The sequence below is a fragment of the Macrotis lagotis genome, chromosome 5 (assembly GCF_037893015.1).
Source record: "Macrotis lagotis isolate mMagLag1 chromosome 5, bilby.v1.9.chrom.fasta, whole genome shotgun sequence".
NCBI lineage: Eukaryota > Metazoa > Chordata > Mammalia > Peramelemorphia > Peramelidae > Macrotis > Macrotis lagotis.
The window spans coordinates 249,280,316-249,295,968 of record NC_133662.1 but is presented as its reverse complement, the minus strand read 5'-3'; the positions used below and the strand labels follow the sequence as shown (position 1 = coordinate 249,295,968).

Genomic DNA, 15,653 nt, shown 5'->3' with positions numbered 1-15,653 from the left:
AAGTTCATGGATTAAAGATACAGAAAAAATTGTGCTCTACACTGTTCTTGTCTGATATAGCCATTCAGAGAGCTTTGGCTCCTTTTGGGATCCGTCCCTAATTGGTTATTGACCACAGTACGTGCATGGTCCAGTCTGGACAGCATTTTCCTTAGCTCAGATTCTGAAGGGCTGAAATTCTTTTAGTAACAACTGCTGTCTCTTGGATTTTGGTGGTTTACAAAGTGTTTTCTTCACAACAGTACCCCAAGGAGAGATATCACAAGTCATATTAATATCCATTTTATAGAATTTTAAAATACTCAGCTGGACCTCAGCTACTGTCTAGTCTTAATTCATGTCTAAGAAGCTATAGAAATGTTAGGTATTATCATCATCATCGTACCTAAGGAGTAGATATAGAATGATATTATAGTTGGTCCAAGAGGTCATCTACGGATAACTAGATTTGAGCTAAGTATTGAGTTTCACAAGCAGACCCCCTCATTCTATAGATGAGGAAATAGATATTCAGAGAGATTGTAGGTGAATTGCCCAAGGTCACACAGTCCTCAAAAGGGGATTTGGACCCAAGTCCTCTGACTCTAAAGCCAAAGATATTTCTTGCGTATATATTTGTGTGTGAATGTGTGTTAGAGGAGATGGTATAGCAAGAACTGAATGTCTCAGTCCTGGAGACACACACCCACTCAGTCCCTGAGAATGGGAGAATGGATTCAAACTTAAAAGTGTTTACAGCAAAATATCTCCTACCCTTCTCTTGGGGTTAGAGCAGATGGGGAGGACTATACTTCTGACTCTGGGAGTCCTCTTCCTTCTTAAAGTACCTACCAAGGAAACTTCTAAGAGGGACATAACCCACTAGGCAGTCACTCTGCTACTTGCTGGACACAGCATTTCTGTTATTTCATAGAGCTGTGATCTTTCCACAGCACCACACTCCCTTCTCAGTGGCAGAGTGAGTATCAAATCTGATTGATAGAGGGAATTTCCCTATCAGAAGCTCCCTTTACCCAATAAAACTTATTGGTCCAAATTTAAAAAAAAATAAATCTAGAGCATCGACTTCAAAGGGAAGAAGGTTAAGCTCTAGTACAGTTAATTAAGCTATTTTCTACTTCACCCCAAAACCCCATGGCTCACCTCACACAAGAAGGTCACCAAAACACTTAGGTCATCTTAGGTTGACATGTTTAAGCCATTTGTACTATCTTAGCTACTAAAATTGGAAGATACTTCTCAGTTGGAGAGACAGGGGACTTATAATGACCCAAGCAGATGGAGCGTATGAATATTTTCACTTTCTGGTTCAGACATTTCTGCTGATAAACAGGCACCAAGTCAACTCTGAAGGACCCCAGTGCAAGACAGTTTTCTGCATTGCGGACTGAACTCTGCAAAATTTGTCATGACCTTGATTGACTTGCCAGGTTTTCCTAATCCCACCATCATAATCATCTCAACCAAAGGAAGGGCAGATTTGACCCTGGATATTCCGTTGTTGGTGAACATATCTCTCTGTCTCTCTCTCTCTCTCTCTCTCTCTCTGTCTCTCTCTGTCTCTCTCTCTCTCTCTCCCCCCTCTCCCCGCCCGCCCCCCCCCCCGCCCTCTCTTTATCCAGGTCAGACAAATGCAGGGTTTGTCTGACCTGATTTCTAGTTTGGTTCCTCTATTCCCCCTGAACCCCTCCCTGCTCGTTCACATTGCAGAAATAACTCCCCCCCCTTTTCTAATTACTTTTTATGACCTATTTCTTTCTATAGCCCAAAAAGATATTACCTGAAAAGGTAGAGGGAAAGGAACTATTAGAAATGTGCTCTACTCTCCGAAACTATATGACTTAAAAAAATTCTTTCCATCCTTTGGGGAGATGAACTTCAAGGGAGGTGTTTAGAAGACTGAAGATAGCAACCTCCCCACTCCTCCTACCTTAAAATGGTTTGCACAAAAGTCTAGATCTCAAAGTTGAAAATGACCTCAGAGGTCATGTAATCCAGCCCCCACCTGGTCAGTAATCCTCTTAAGTGTGTCACAAACCAGTGGTCACCATCCAGCCTTTGGTTGAAACCACAAGGGAAGGGCAACCAACTCCTTCCCAGGGCATCCCATTCCATTTTCAGATTTCTTAGTTGGTAGATGTCTCCTTATTTTGGGTTGACATTGTCCTCTTAAACACTTCTACTCTTTTCTCCTAGAACTATTCTCTGGAACCATGCAGAACAAGTGTTAGCCTTTGAGGTCCAGAATGAATGATAAAGTCCCAATTCTACAGTCAGAAAAACCAGGCTCAGATCTTTCCTCTGTGAGAATGAGCATTCTGTTCATGTATAGCTCTGACCATATGGCCTCTTGACATTCTTCCCAGTTCTGAGTCCTATGATCTATGACTGTTTAGATCACATCTCCAAGCTAAACACTCCCAGTTGTGGGTTCCCTCGCCATTTTTGTTTTCTTCTTGTGGCTCCTCTTTAGCCATGTCATCAATTTCCTTCCTGAAGTGAACATTCCTATTCCTGTGTTGGGAAGACCACTAGTCATGGAGATGTGGCTTCATACCCTAGTTCTTTCCCATGTGACTTAATTTACCTCTGTCTCATTCTCCCCCCTCTGCAAAATATAGGTCATGGTGTTTTCACTCTCTCACCTGAAGACACTCCATTAGTGAGCAGATACTGAGACTCTGTCATTCTTGTTCCAACGGTATTTTAAGGCTAACATACTTCACCACAGCTAAGCTCTGGAAATGAAATTGAATTCAGACATTTGAAAGCAGCCGCATTTATTATGTAAATCCAGCCACCCAGGCCAGTTCATTAGGGAAGAGTTTTATAAGCAAGCAAATGTTGAGTTGATGACAAGGAGCTCATCCTTTCTTTCTGGTTATCCTCTGTGACATATATTTTCTGCCTCAGTGGCCCGCTTAGTAGGGTAGCCAGTCTCTGCCTTCCTGTTTGACATTTTTGTTCATAATTACTTGAAAAATTGCCCATTTCTGTTTTTTAAATTGTTCCATAAAGTCAATCCTGGCTTCTAGAGAGCAAAACACTGGTGAAAGGATGGATTTGTAGCTGAACATATGAAGCTAGCATAGTAAAAGGAGGTCCAGAAGGTTCCCCAAAAGTCAGTTTGACATCATGAGCCTCTGAAGAGTGGGACCCCACAACATAAACCTCAGATCTATGGTTCAGGAGAAGTTTTTTATTGTCGTATCATGATCCTTGGTAGAAAAAAAATTGCAATCTCAATTAGTCAACAAACATTTAAGATCCTCTATGTACTAGGCACTGTTCTAGGGGCTATAAAAACAAAATGGTAGCTGGGGATATAGTGTATAAACAAGTCAATAAGCCTTTGTAACCACATGCCAATTGTTACTTACTATACTACACACTGAAAGCAAAAAGAAATATAATTCCTGCCCTAATGGGGAGTAACATTAAAGTTAGGGCACCTGAGTAAAGGGGCAGCTAGGTGACATAGTGGTTCAATAAACAGAGTGAAGGTCTGGAGTCAGGATGATGAGTCTTCATGAGTTCAGATCTGGCCTCTGACTCTTACTGGGTGACCCTGGGCAAGTCACTTCATCTATGTCTCAGTTTCCTCATCTGTAGGCAAACTGCTCCAGCATCTTTGCCAAGAAAACCCCAAATGGGGGTCATGAAGAGTCAGACATAACTGTAAAACAACTCAACAACTATTCGTTATGTCTATAATAGTACTCTGTTTCCATTTAAGCGTTCAAGGTCAAACTCTGGCCCAGAGTTTCATTTATCACTTTGTAATACTTTTTATATACTCCTGCAAATTCAAACCCAAAAGATTCCATGTAGCCAATCAGAGAGAGAGGGATAAGGTCTCACAAAGTCATGTTTCAGAAATATATATCTGAATTCCCAACTCAAGAAGCATGTGCAATACAGAGTCTTTTAGATACATATCTATGTTTAATATCACCTTCTCCCAAAAGGCTAAAAATCACTTACTAGACACCAGTTAGGCTCAGCTCTGGAGAGAGAAAACCAAAGTGGAAACAACCCCTCCCCTCGAGAAGTTTACATTCTTCTGAGAGGGAATCAGCATATATCCAGTTACATTAATATAATGTAGAGGAATTTCAAAAGGCAGAGACTGTTAATAATTAAAGGGGAGGAGTCAGTAAAGACACCATTTAGGAAGCATTCTTGAACCCTGTTGTTTTCAAGACACAAGGGGCCACCTCCTCCAAAGCATCTAACTGGGGGATGGAATGTTGTGGACTTGGAAAAGCTAGCCAGCCAGTTTGACAGGAATGGAAAGTAAGTGAAGGAGCCTTCTGACCAATAAATTATGAAAAACTATGATGGACTCTTTTACAGTGTTTGAAGTTTGTTGGCTCTGCCCAGATACATCCCATTCCCCATCCCTGGCTCTTCTTCCACCATCTCTTCCCTTAGATCTCTCCCCTAACCATATTCTACAAGGAGACAACTTCCTGAACCAAGCCAGGGGAAGATGGAGTGTAAAATGAGAAGTCCCCAGGTAAACTGAATTTGGGGACCCAAAGTTGTGACCCTCTATCAGGATGGTGTGTTTCCCGTCGTTCTGGGCCAGTTCTAGTCTGAATGGAAACGGATACCTGTGGAAACCCTACAAACAGGACAGAGGCCTCAAGCAGTGAACTCTTCATTAATAGCCTGTCCTGTTTTCTATCTCCAAGACAGAAGTTCACAATTTTATTCTTTGTTGCTCGTCCTGGAAACATAAACTTTAGAACTAGAAGGGACCTTGAAGAGCAGTTCCATTTAACAGATCAATCAGACAGTCAACAAACATTTACTTGGTGGTTCTCTGCTAGGTGCTGAGGATGCAAATATAAAAATGAAACAAGAGTCAGAGAACTGAGACCTAGTGAAAGGAATGGGCATTTCCACATAGGTCAGGTCCTTCCCTTCGTGGGTGCCTCCTCCTTTTCCCACTTTAAAAGACTGAGTGGGTCTCAGGTCATTGGGGGTCCATCCAAGCATCCCTCCTGGGATTTAAGGGCCAGCAATATGAAGAGGATGTAGTCATCTATCAGCAGATGTCCTCAAACATAGGTGGTCTGTCCTGCCTGCCATTCCTATATTGCATGCATGGATCTTCCTCTGAGTCCTGGGAAGCTCACATCAGCTTGTTTTTTCTTCAAGGAAACAGGAGAGTTTCCATCCATTGCAGACTGAGCAGTAGCATCTCCCCAGAATGTAAAGCACAGACCTTTGTAAGAGAAGTGAAATATTTAGAAAGAAATCATCAGATTCTTTTTTCATAGCAAGATCAACAGAAGGAACTGGAAAGGGAAACAGAGAATGTAATCATATCTGATTAGCTAAGCAGCTGGATAACTGAAGGAGAATTTGTTGCAACATAGTAAGACATTGGGTTGGATGGAACTGATGCTATCCATCAGCAGATGCCTGTTGAAGAACATCACCCAACTATTCTCAGTGATCATGTCCTCTCTGCTCCTGTCTGTCTTTCTCTGTTTCTCTGTCCTCTCTCTAGGTATCTTGCCTACCCCTCACCCTCTCTTTCTCTCTGTCTCTCCATTCCTCCTTCCCTCTGTCTCCTTTCTCTTTCTCTGCCTCCCCTATCTTTTCTCTGTCTCTTTCTCTGTTTTTCTGTATTCCCCCTTACTCCATCTCTTCTCTTCTCCTTCCTCTGTTTCTGAATGTCCATCTTTCTCTCCATTCCTACTCCCTTCTTTTTGTCTCTTTCCTTTTCCCTTTTCTGTCTCTTACCCTTTCTCCCTCTTTCTTTCTGTTTCCTTTCCTCTTTCTCTTTCTTCTCTCTGTTCTCTGTCATTCTCTCCCTTCCTCTGTATCTCCTTTCTTCTACTTTCTCTCTCTCTCCCTTCCACCTCCTTCTCTCTGTCTCCTCTCTTTTGATTCTGTTTTTCTTGTGTCCCTGTCTCACTCTGCCTCTTTGTTGCTCTGTTTTTCAATCTTTGTCTCTTCTCTCTGTCTCTCTATGTCCCGTCTCTCTCTCCCTCCCTTCCTCACATGTTTCAAATGCCATATCCCCTTATTCACTTTGCTTCCCACCACTCTGCTTCTTAAATGAAGCATTTTGGGACAGCACTACATCTCACTGAGAAGAGAATGGAAAAAGGAAATTCAAATCAATTAAGCAGAATTGCTTTCTATGTTCCAAGCCTTGTCCTAGAGGTTTGAGATATGAAGAGGAAAAATGAAGCAGTCTTGTTTTTAAGTAGTTTACATTGTATTTTATTCCATTGAGATTGACACATGTATGTATGCTTATATGTGTATACAGGAAGTATTTAATAAATGTTTATTAATTGATCCAGGATCCTAGATCACTCCCATCAGATCAGACCTTTGGAAAATTGACCATAGTTTTTAATCCATTCATTCATTTCACTTTAAGAATCATATATGGGGGCGGCTAGGTGGCATAGTGGGTAAAGCACTGGCCCTGGAGTCAGGAGTACCTGGGTTCAAATCCAACCTCAGACACTTAATAATTACCTAGCTGTGTGGCCTTGGGCAAGCCACTTAACCCCGTTTGCCTTGCAAAAACCTAAAAAAATCATATATGAAGCATGTGCCTGGAATATTCTCCACAGTCTTCTAAGACTAGGATTGAAAAGAAAATGAAATCTGCCCAGCTCTTGAAGAACTTACTTTCTACCTGATAGAAGTGACCCCTTACAGAGAAGTAACTTGAAATATGATATAATTTAACATTATTTTCAAGAGGAAGGAAGTATTTGTTAGAAGCAGGGAGTGGGTGGTCTGGATCAGAAAAGGTGTGTAGGAGGGGGCACCTGAGATGTAACTTGAAGGAAGCTAGAGATTCCAGAAGGTAACAGTTGAAGGAGTAGACACCAGATAGAAAAGACCACCTGCTCCAAGACACAGAGAAGGGGTGGATTGTTGTGTGCAGAAAATGACCATCAGGCTGACCTGATAACATAGAGATGGAGAATGAATCAAGGTCAATAGAACTAAGTAAACTAGAAAAGGCAAGTTCAAACTGGATTATGGAGGACCTTCAGTGGAAAGGGAGAATATTGTAGTTTATTCTAGAGGCAATGGAGGACCATTGAAGATATTTTTGAATGGAGAAGTGATGAGGTCAAATCTGTATTTTAGAAATGTTGGTATGGCAGGAATTAAATGGATTTTGGAAGATCAAGAGAGACCAAGAGGGCTAAGTTTGGGTTGGAAGACCTGAACTAGAATTTGGAGAGAAGGGGATAGCTATGAGAGGTTTGGTAAGGGGAGGTACTTGGCAGCTGATCCACTATGGGGGAGAGAGACCATTGATTGGGCCATAATAGTTCATGGAACTGACTGTATCTAAAAATCCTTTATCCAGATCTCTTCTGTTGGCCTTGGAGAGACTAGGTGGAAGGCCCCATAGCATATGAAGATATGGGAAGCCCCTTAAGCCAATCATGTTCCCCTTTAAGCAAGATATTAGGCATTCCAACCATGAGGGTCTGAGAGACACTTCATTCCTGAGCATCTTTTGATCGTTTTTCTGGCTATATAAGATGTTGCTTTGAGCTTTTCAGCTCTGAATCCCAAACTAAGCAACCTCTCAAAGTGACCTCCTACAATTAAGATGACATGATTATGAAAGACTTCTTTCCCCTCCTCCTCCTTCTCTTCCTTCCTGTTCTAAAATGTGGAGCAGAAAAAAATAAAATAAGATAAAATGCTTTTAATTTCATCCCCTGGGGCTGCCCAGAAAACTCCGAGATGCGGTTTAAGACCCAGGGTTCTGGGTGTGCAGACCGTGGCAAACAGGAGCCCAGGATCTGAGAAATTGGCTCTGCCGGCTTAATATGCATCAACCACATGCAGATAGAGAGTGGGAAGGAAATGGAAACCAACGTATGGCTTCATGTTTTTCTTATTTTTTCGGGGGAGAAAAATCTGTCATGGATAAGCTCCCGCTTTAATGACTGTCTGAGGCCATAATGCAGAGACACATTGCAGAGCTAATGTATTGTTCTGTTTTTGTTTATTCTGCAGAAATGGAGAAATTTCATTTTTTAGGAGAATTACAAGCTACCCTTTTATTATTCACAAACCTTAAAATGCATGGCCAGCTGAGCCATTGAGTCCTCTGATTTTAATCCCACCTTCTTTGCGAAGCTAAACTGGTTTTCCAGTCCACTACTTGGTGGGCCACAGGGGTTGTTACCATGCTGTTATCCATATTGAAAGCTTCCTATGGATGGCTGGGTCCACAAGTGCTCTCTGGGAGCCAGAGGGGAAATCTCTGTTCTGGGTTGAAGGGAGATGAGAAGGGGATTATCCCAATGGAATGGAACAAAAACGCTCTGAACCATTAGGATGTCAGTGGAGTCCACTGGCTTTCGAGACCGTTTGATGTAGGCCTTTCTGACCATTCAAGATTTCCATTGACATAAGCCTTAGGGTCATGGATCTAGAGTCCAACTATTTCAAGTGTGGCAGCTCATTTTATGGTTACTCAGGATTTCAAGCCAACTCTTACTACAGACAGAACCTGGATCTTCTCTACTGTCACCCTCCTCTGGTCACTCAGATTTTTACCTTAATGTCATTGTATAGCTACTCTTCATGTAGACTATAAACATCTTGAAGGAAGGGACCCAGTTTTCCTTATAGCGCTTCACCCAGAGCTCAGTTCCTCATTTGAAGGCAGGCACTAAAAGAGCCCCATCTTGGAACCGAATGATGGAGATGTCATCTAATAAATCACCAACCCAGGCTGAGGGAATCATTTTCTCATTTACTCTGGGTTCATGTAGTCATTTATCACTGATGAGGAGGTAATACTTCCCAGCTATATGACCCTAGACAAGTCATTAACCACTCTACCTCAGTTTCTCCTTCTGTAAAATAAGATTGGCCTCCATGAGGCCAATGAGATGCTTCTAGCTCTAAGTCTGTGGTTAAATGTTATTTCCTTCACCAACAGAACCTTTGTGAAGAAGAGCAGACTGGCAAAAATATATCCAGTCTCTAAATTTGTATAGTCATTTTTATACGCACCTCCAACCATATCAGATAGGGTATAACTCTTCTTGAAATGAGCCAGGGCCATGCCCTGGAAAACCAGTTGAGCTTCACAAAGAAGGTGGGATTAAAATCAGAGGACTCAATGGCTCTAAAGGTGTGCTAATAAGAGAGATGATACAATCACCATTCAGAATTGGAATGATAAACAGCTAGAACAACCTATTTGTTTTGCCAGTGAGGAAGCAGGCCTAGAAAAGATTTGTCCAAGGTCATACTTAGTCAAGGTCAGAGGTGATCGAACCCAGGCTCTCTGAACCCTTATTATACCACACTGCCTCAAACATGAATGGAAGGAAAATATCCTCTTTGATCTACAACCCTTTCAGCTTAATTAGTTTGCCTGAAACAACAGCTGACCGGGTCCTCCTTCCAAGCATTGAGTCTTCAGTCCAAAACTCCCAGCAGGAGCAGAAGCTCTTTTGAACCTTGGTAGGCAACTTTTTAGTGAAAACACCTGGAATGACTTCCATGCAACTGCCCACCTTCTGTAGCTTACAAAGGCTAAATTTGGGGGAGGAATGAAGGACTTCTCCAAACTTAGAAAGCAACTCCTGGGGGTGGAGGTGAGTTGGGGAAATATCAGGTTTTCTGTATGGGAATCAAATATATGCAAATTACTTTACAAATTTTCAAATTTGTTAACCATATAAATATTAACTATCCAGCATTAAGGATAGAAATAGCTTGTTGATGTCTTAAAATAATAATGGACTTAGTATCAGGAAAAACCAGTGTTTAGATCCTTTCTCTCTCTGGCTCTTACTCCTGCAGGGGCTTGGGAAATTCCCCTGTACTCTGCTAAATTTCCTCATCTGTAAAATAGGAATAATAATACATAGGTTAATGAGGAAAGTGCTTTGCAAACCATGACATGCCATGTAGATATATAGTTACTATCATTTTCCAGACTCTTTTGGTAAAATACTTGCCTAGAAATAAATCTCCTTGTGTTGACTTTGCTCTCAGTTGCAAGTTCCCAGTATGTTAAGACCAAGTCAGTCAATTAATAAGCATTTATTAAATGCCTACTGTTTGTAAGATACTGTGCTAGCCAGAAATTAAACACCATCACCCCCTGCCCTCATGGAACTTGTATTCTGATAGGAGAAACAATAGTCCATACATTTTAGTAGGTATGTTTCTTTGCTTCTTCAAGGCTTAGCAAAGTGTCAGGTATATAGTAAGTACTTAATAAATGCTTGTTTTGGTATATAAAATAAATACAAAGTATTTTCAACTGGTAGGCAACGCCCAAGTTTGACATTCAAGCAATAAACCCACAAGGACTTATTAAGCTCCAAGTATATCTATATACTGATTAGGGCTGGGGGCCGGAGGGGGGTGGCAAAGAAAAGAATCTCTCTATTCTCAAAGAGATCACAATTTAATGAGGAAAGTGACTGTCCAGAGACAAGATCCAACCCTCAGTGTCTTTTGGGTCCTTCCTGTCCCTTCTAGAACCTGCAGTGGGGCTGTAATTGACCTGGTCAGTCTGTAATGATACCTGCCAAGTTAACCCACAGTCTTTGATCCAAATATGACATGATTGACCGTGTAATAAATGCATTGTAAAAACCAATACTTAAGGTGACCACTAATGTCACACTTCATTGGAATAAATTACAGCCTGTGACTCTTTTGCGGTCCTTGCTGTTGTTTGGTTTATAAATAAAGTGATAAAACCTTATAATTTCATACTTTTTTTCCCCCAGTCCCACCCTTCTTCCCTCTCCCTTACTGAGCAACTATTGTGGGGTTTCTCATTGTTTTCACCCGCTTTCATTTTTAAGTATGACCCTTACTACTTCAATTTTGCTAGCATATTATTTAATCATAAAGCAGTCTATGGAGTATGGATTTGTGCTCATTGTTCTTCTCTGAGGTCTAATCACAGAAAGGAAACATTTTCAAACAAGAACTCTGTCCCAGTTCCTTGATTTCCAGAAAGATTGGGAAGAGCCCCTTTCTAACACAGAACGTTTTGTAACAGGAAGATTGGACCATGAGCTGCCTTGCATGAGTTTTTCTTTCCTGACCAGACCCCCCCCCCCCAAGCCCCCTACCTCAAGCAACAGGTTCAACTCTGGGTGCCTCATTTTTAGGAATAATGACAAACCAGAGAGAGAGAGAAAAGCAACCAGACCCCACAGTCATGCTTGGAAGTACTGGAGATTTAACCAAGAGAGACCTTGGGGGACATGCTAATTTCACATACTTGAAGATACCTCTCATGAAGAAAGGATAAGATGAATTTTCTCTTTGGCCTCAGATGGGATGGATTGGCCCATACACTACTAGTTGTGTGACCCTGGGCAAGCCGCTTCACCTAAGCCTCCGTTTCTTCAATTATAAAATGTCAGCCAAGGCTCAATCTGTTCATTTGAAAGAGCACAGACCTTTCCATGTTTGCCTTTATTTCTACAAGATCTGTTATGATACCTGTTACAGAGTTGCCTGATAGATTAATTGAAATTTCAGATTGAGATATTTTCACTTTTGTTTTCTATTAATTTTTTCGAGTAACAAAATATTACTTTCTCTCACAATGGGGGAGTGGGGGTGCGATCTAACAAATATGTGCAGTCAAGCAAAACAAATCCTCGTATTGGTCATGTCCAAAAATAAACATTTCATTCTGCATCCTCATCACATCCCTGCTCTATCTGAAGCATCAGTACTCCAGAAGAATGTTTGATCACTGCAGCCAACAGCTTCACAAAGTCTCTCCAAGTCTTTCCTTTTTTTTATTACATCACTAGTACAGTATCAGTCTTTCTCTTGGTTCTGCTGACTTAGCTCTGCATCAGTTCATTCAAGTCTTCTCAGATTTCTCTAATCACCCCTTTCATCATGAATTTACAGACTTTTGATGTGACCTACTGTAAATGGTTATGTATATCTATATAGATATACATATACATATAGATATACATGTACATGTACATATACATATGCATTTTAAATGTCATAGTTTGCCTGAGTGGAGAACTTGTTGAATTCTTCCTGGTAGAAAGAGTTTTGTCTACAGCATCACACTATTGTGGAAGGAGCCCCAGAGACTAGGCTTCTATCACTAGCTGGTTGTATGGCCTTGGGCAAATGATTGCTTTTCTTAGGGTTTTTATTCCTTTATCTGTAAAATGAAAGACTTTTCTGCCATCTCTGAGATCCCTATTTGCTCTGAAGATCTCTGATTCTAATATTAGATTCCTCACTCAAGTAGCCATGGAAGATCCCTCTGCCTCAGTCTTTCCACCTAAGAGAAAAAACATTCCTCTCCCCTTTTCTGCTTTATAAAAGAGTAGAACAGATAACATGTGTGTGAAGTGTTGAGTCATTTGAAATTCAATTAAATTCAGCTTATATTTATTAAGTACTCAGCTCTGGAGTGGCAACAATTAATTGATCAATTAGCTGTGCTAGGTCCTGGGGATACAAAGAATGTTAACCCTCAAGGAGCTTACATTACACTGGGGTAGGAGGGGGGGATTCTGGATGTCCACAAGTAGATGGTCTTGTGGATGGCCTTTAGGCATGAAATTCCATCTCTCTTATCTGTCATCTTCTTGCCTTTTTAGCTGGCCATCCTCAATACGTTTCCTTTTCCACATCATCTCTCAAAATCCCTCATGTCCTTCAGAAGTCAACTCAAAGGTCTCTTCCTACATGAAGCCTTTCCCAATGACCCTTAGCTGCTGGTGCCTCCAAGTACCTAATACTCATTATGTGGACGTGACTCTCCTAACTAAACCTAAACCATCTGCTCAGCCCAGTGTCTAGCAGACAGATAATAGATGTTTAATAAATGCTTACTGAGTCATTGATGGAAAGGTAAATTTTATGCAAAATGATTCCAAAAAGTAAAAGATACTGATAATTCAAGGTGGGGGAGATAGAAGATATCAAGAAAAGCACCAGAGCTTTCAACTAAGGTCACCTGTTAGTGATGGGTGCTGTTGATTTGTTTATTAGTAATACAGCAGTTTCTTTGTGAGTTTGGTGTCAGAGGACCAGGTTAACCCCCCCTCTTATAGGCTAACTGTTTTATTCGACTTCTGTTGTTTGTAAGGAGGTTTCAGGGGACATGATTGACCCACTGTCTAGCAAGAAAAATGTACTCACTGCAGAGGTCTACTGTATTTAAATGGGAAAATGCCTTGTTATAACCTGCCTTCTGGGCTATAAACATCTTTTAGATTTTCCAATGAGATACTTGTTTTTTGTGTTTTACTGCTGAGTCTGGAAGTCACTAGAACAAGACTGGGGGTGACTGGGAAGGTTTTCAGCAAAAAGCAAATCTACTTTTCCAAAAGAAACTGCTGCCAGCCTCAAGTGTGGGAGCTTATTTGCCAAGACAGCCCTTTTAGACCTTTTCTGCTCCCAGCAGTTTACCTCCTAAGGCGCCTTTGCCTCCCCGCTTTCTGGTTAAGAACACAAGAAAAAAAGCAAGCTTCACTAATGAGAAAGGGGGAAATGGACTTTTCTCAGCTAGGAGCTATGATTTCCTCATTTGATGTTATTTGAAGAGTCAGACTAGATACCCCCAATCAGAAGAGCAGCCATTTGCCTCAAGCTTTGGACAAGACGCCCGCCATGTTTAGAGCACTGACTTTGGCCTTGGGGAAGCTAACACATGGATATGTAACAAGCCTTCACAAGGAGCAGGGTCATCCAGGGCACCACTTCCACTTGGGTCTCAATCCTCAGCCTCTTCCTTGATTCATTCCTATTTTTATTCTTTATATTCTTTGCTGTTACTTGTTTAATCAAGTCTGGCTCTTCATGACTCCATTTGGGGTTTTCTTGGCCAAGAGACTGAAATAGTTGGCCATCTCCTTCTCCATCTCATTCAACAGATAAGGAAACTGAGACAAACAGAGCAAAGTGATTTGTCTAGGGTCACACAGCTAGTGATGTCTGAGGCCAGATTTGAATTCTCCAAGATGAGTCTTGGTCCTCCATATCCAACAGTCCTTTCTTATCCTTAAACTGGAGAATAATTCAGAAGTAGGTTTATTTCCTTATTACTTAATGAGATTTTAACAAGCTTCTTAATCAGTTAAACACAACCCCTACCCCCATTCATCAAATATTATTTATTTGATTAAAAAATAGGAGCTAACATTTCTATGGGTTTGCTAAGTATTTACATATTTTATTTGATCATTTGAGTACTTAATAAATAAGTGTTTTATCTACCTAACTAGATACAAATAGCTCCCTACAATAAATACTTTCATCTCCTAGAGTTAAGTAAATACTGAATAGAGAACTTTAAATATTGAAATAAATAATAAAAAGATATAAATAGCAACTTACAGTATGTTAAATATGAGAATAATCGTAACTAAAGCCATTACACATCTTTTCTTAAATGATAAGTGACCTCACTTCTGAAAACAAGATCCCTGGTTCATTCAGGACAATGGTTCTCAAACTTTTTGGTCTCAGAATCAAATAATTAATAATTCTTTAAATTATTGAGCCCTCCTCCCCCCAATAGCTACTGTCTATGAGGGTTCTTTAAACATTCCCTGTTTGAATGAAAACATTTTCATAATTTTCTGAAATTAGTTTTGACTTTGTGGTCTCCCTAAAAGGAATTTGGAGGTCCTCGGGCATCCCAGGACCACATTTTGAGAACCCCCACTGACCGAGGATGACAAAGCATCTTTATTAAAATTCTCTTTACAAGACAAAAAGTTTCAATAGTCCTAGGGGAAAAAAATCTCCATCTTCATTCCCTCTGTTCTTTCCTTAGATTTAACAGGGGGAAAAAATCAGTATCTTCAGTTTCCTTCAAGTCATCATTCTTTTTTTTATTTTATTTTATTTTATTTTATTTTTTTTAGGTTTTTGCAAGGCAAATGGGGTTAAGTGGCTTGCCCAAGGCCACGCAGCTAGGTAATTATTAAGTGTCTGAGACCAGATTTGAACCCAGGTACTCCTGACTCCAGGGCCAGTGCTCTATCCACTACACCACCTAGCTGCCCCTCAAGTCATCATTCTTAATGATTTCTCTCCAGACTCATTCCTCATAAAATGTTCTTTATGTTTCTTGATGTTTTTATGAATATACATACCTGCACATATATTAATATTCATATATTTAATATATAAAGATATATGCATATATGCAGTGAGTGGCACAGTAGATTGAACTCTTGACCTTGAGCTCTTGACATCAGGAAGACCTAAGTTTGAATCTGACCCCAGATGTTCACCAGATGTATGACTCTGGGCAAGTCACTCAACCTCTTTCTGCCTTAGTTTCCGCATCTATAAAAATAAACATAATATTATCTCCTATCTCTCAGACTTGTTATGAGGATCAAATAAGGTTATATTTGTAAAGTGCTTAGTTCAACATAAGTGCTATATAAATGTTACCTATTATTATTATTATTATTATTATTACACCAGTTGAGACTAGCATGAAAGATTGTTCACCTCTCTTTTCTGTCATCTCATATTCCCCTGAATCAAAGTTAGGGTCACACACACTCTGACTCCAGAGTTAGAGAAGCCTAGGGTATTGCAACCTCAGTCTTCCGCCTTGGAAGGGGAAACTTTGAAACAGGGGTCTCATGAATAAG

At 40.6% G+C, this 15,653-nt stretch overlaps 1 protein-coding gene and 1 long non-coding RNA gene across 6 annotated transcripts in view; one reads left to right on the top strand and one right to left on the bottom strand.

The window, feature by feature from the left end:
• AUTS2 (activator of transcription and developmental regulator AUTS2) overlaps positions 1 to 15,653 on the top strand; it is a 1,198,592-nt gene that overhangs the window by 1,037,956 nt on the left and 144,983 nt on the right. The gene's annotated exons all lie outside the window — the stretch shown is intronic.
• Positions 5,147 to 15,653, bottom strand: part of LOC141488899 (uncharacterized) — a 15,378-nt gene continuing 4,871 nt past the window's right edge. The window contains exons 2-3 of the long non-coding RNA XR_012468841.1: positions 15,141 to 15,336; positions 5,147 to 5,233 (exon numbers count right to left, since the gene is read on the bottom strand). This is a non-coding gene — a long non-coding RNA (uncharacterized LOC141488899). The remainder of the gene's footprint in view (positions 5,234 to 15,140; positions 15,337 to 15,653) is intronic.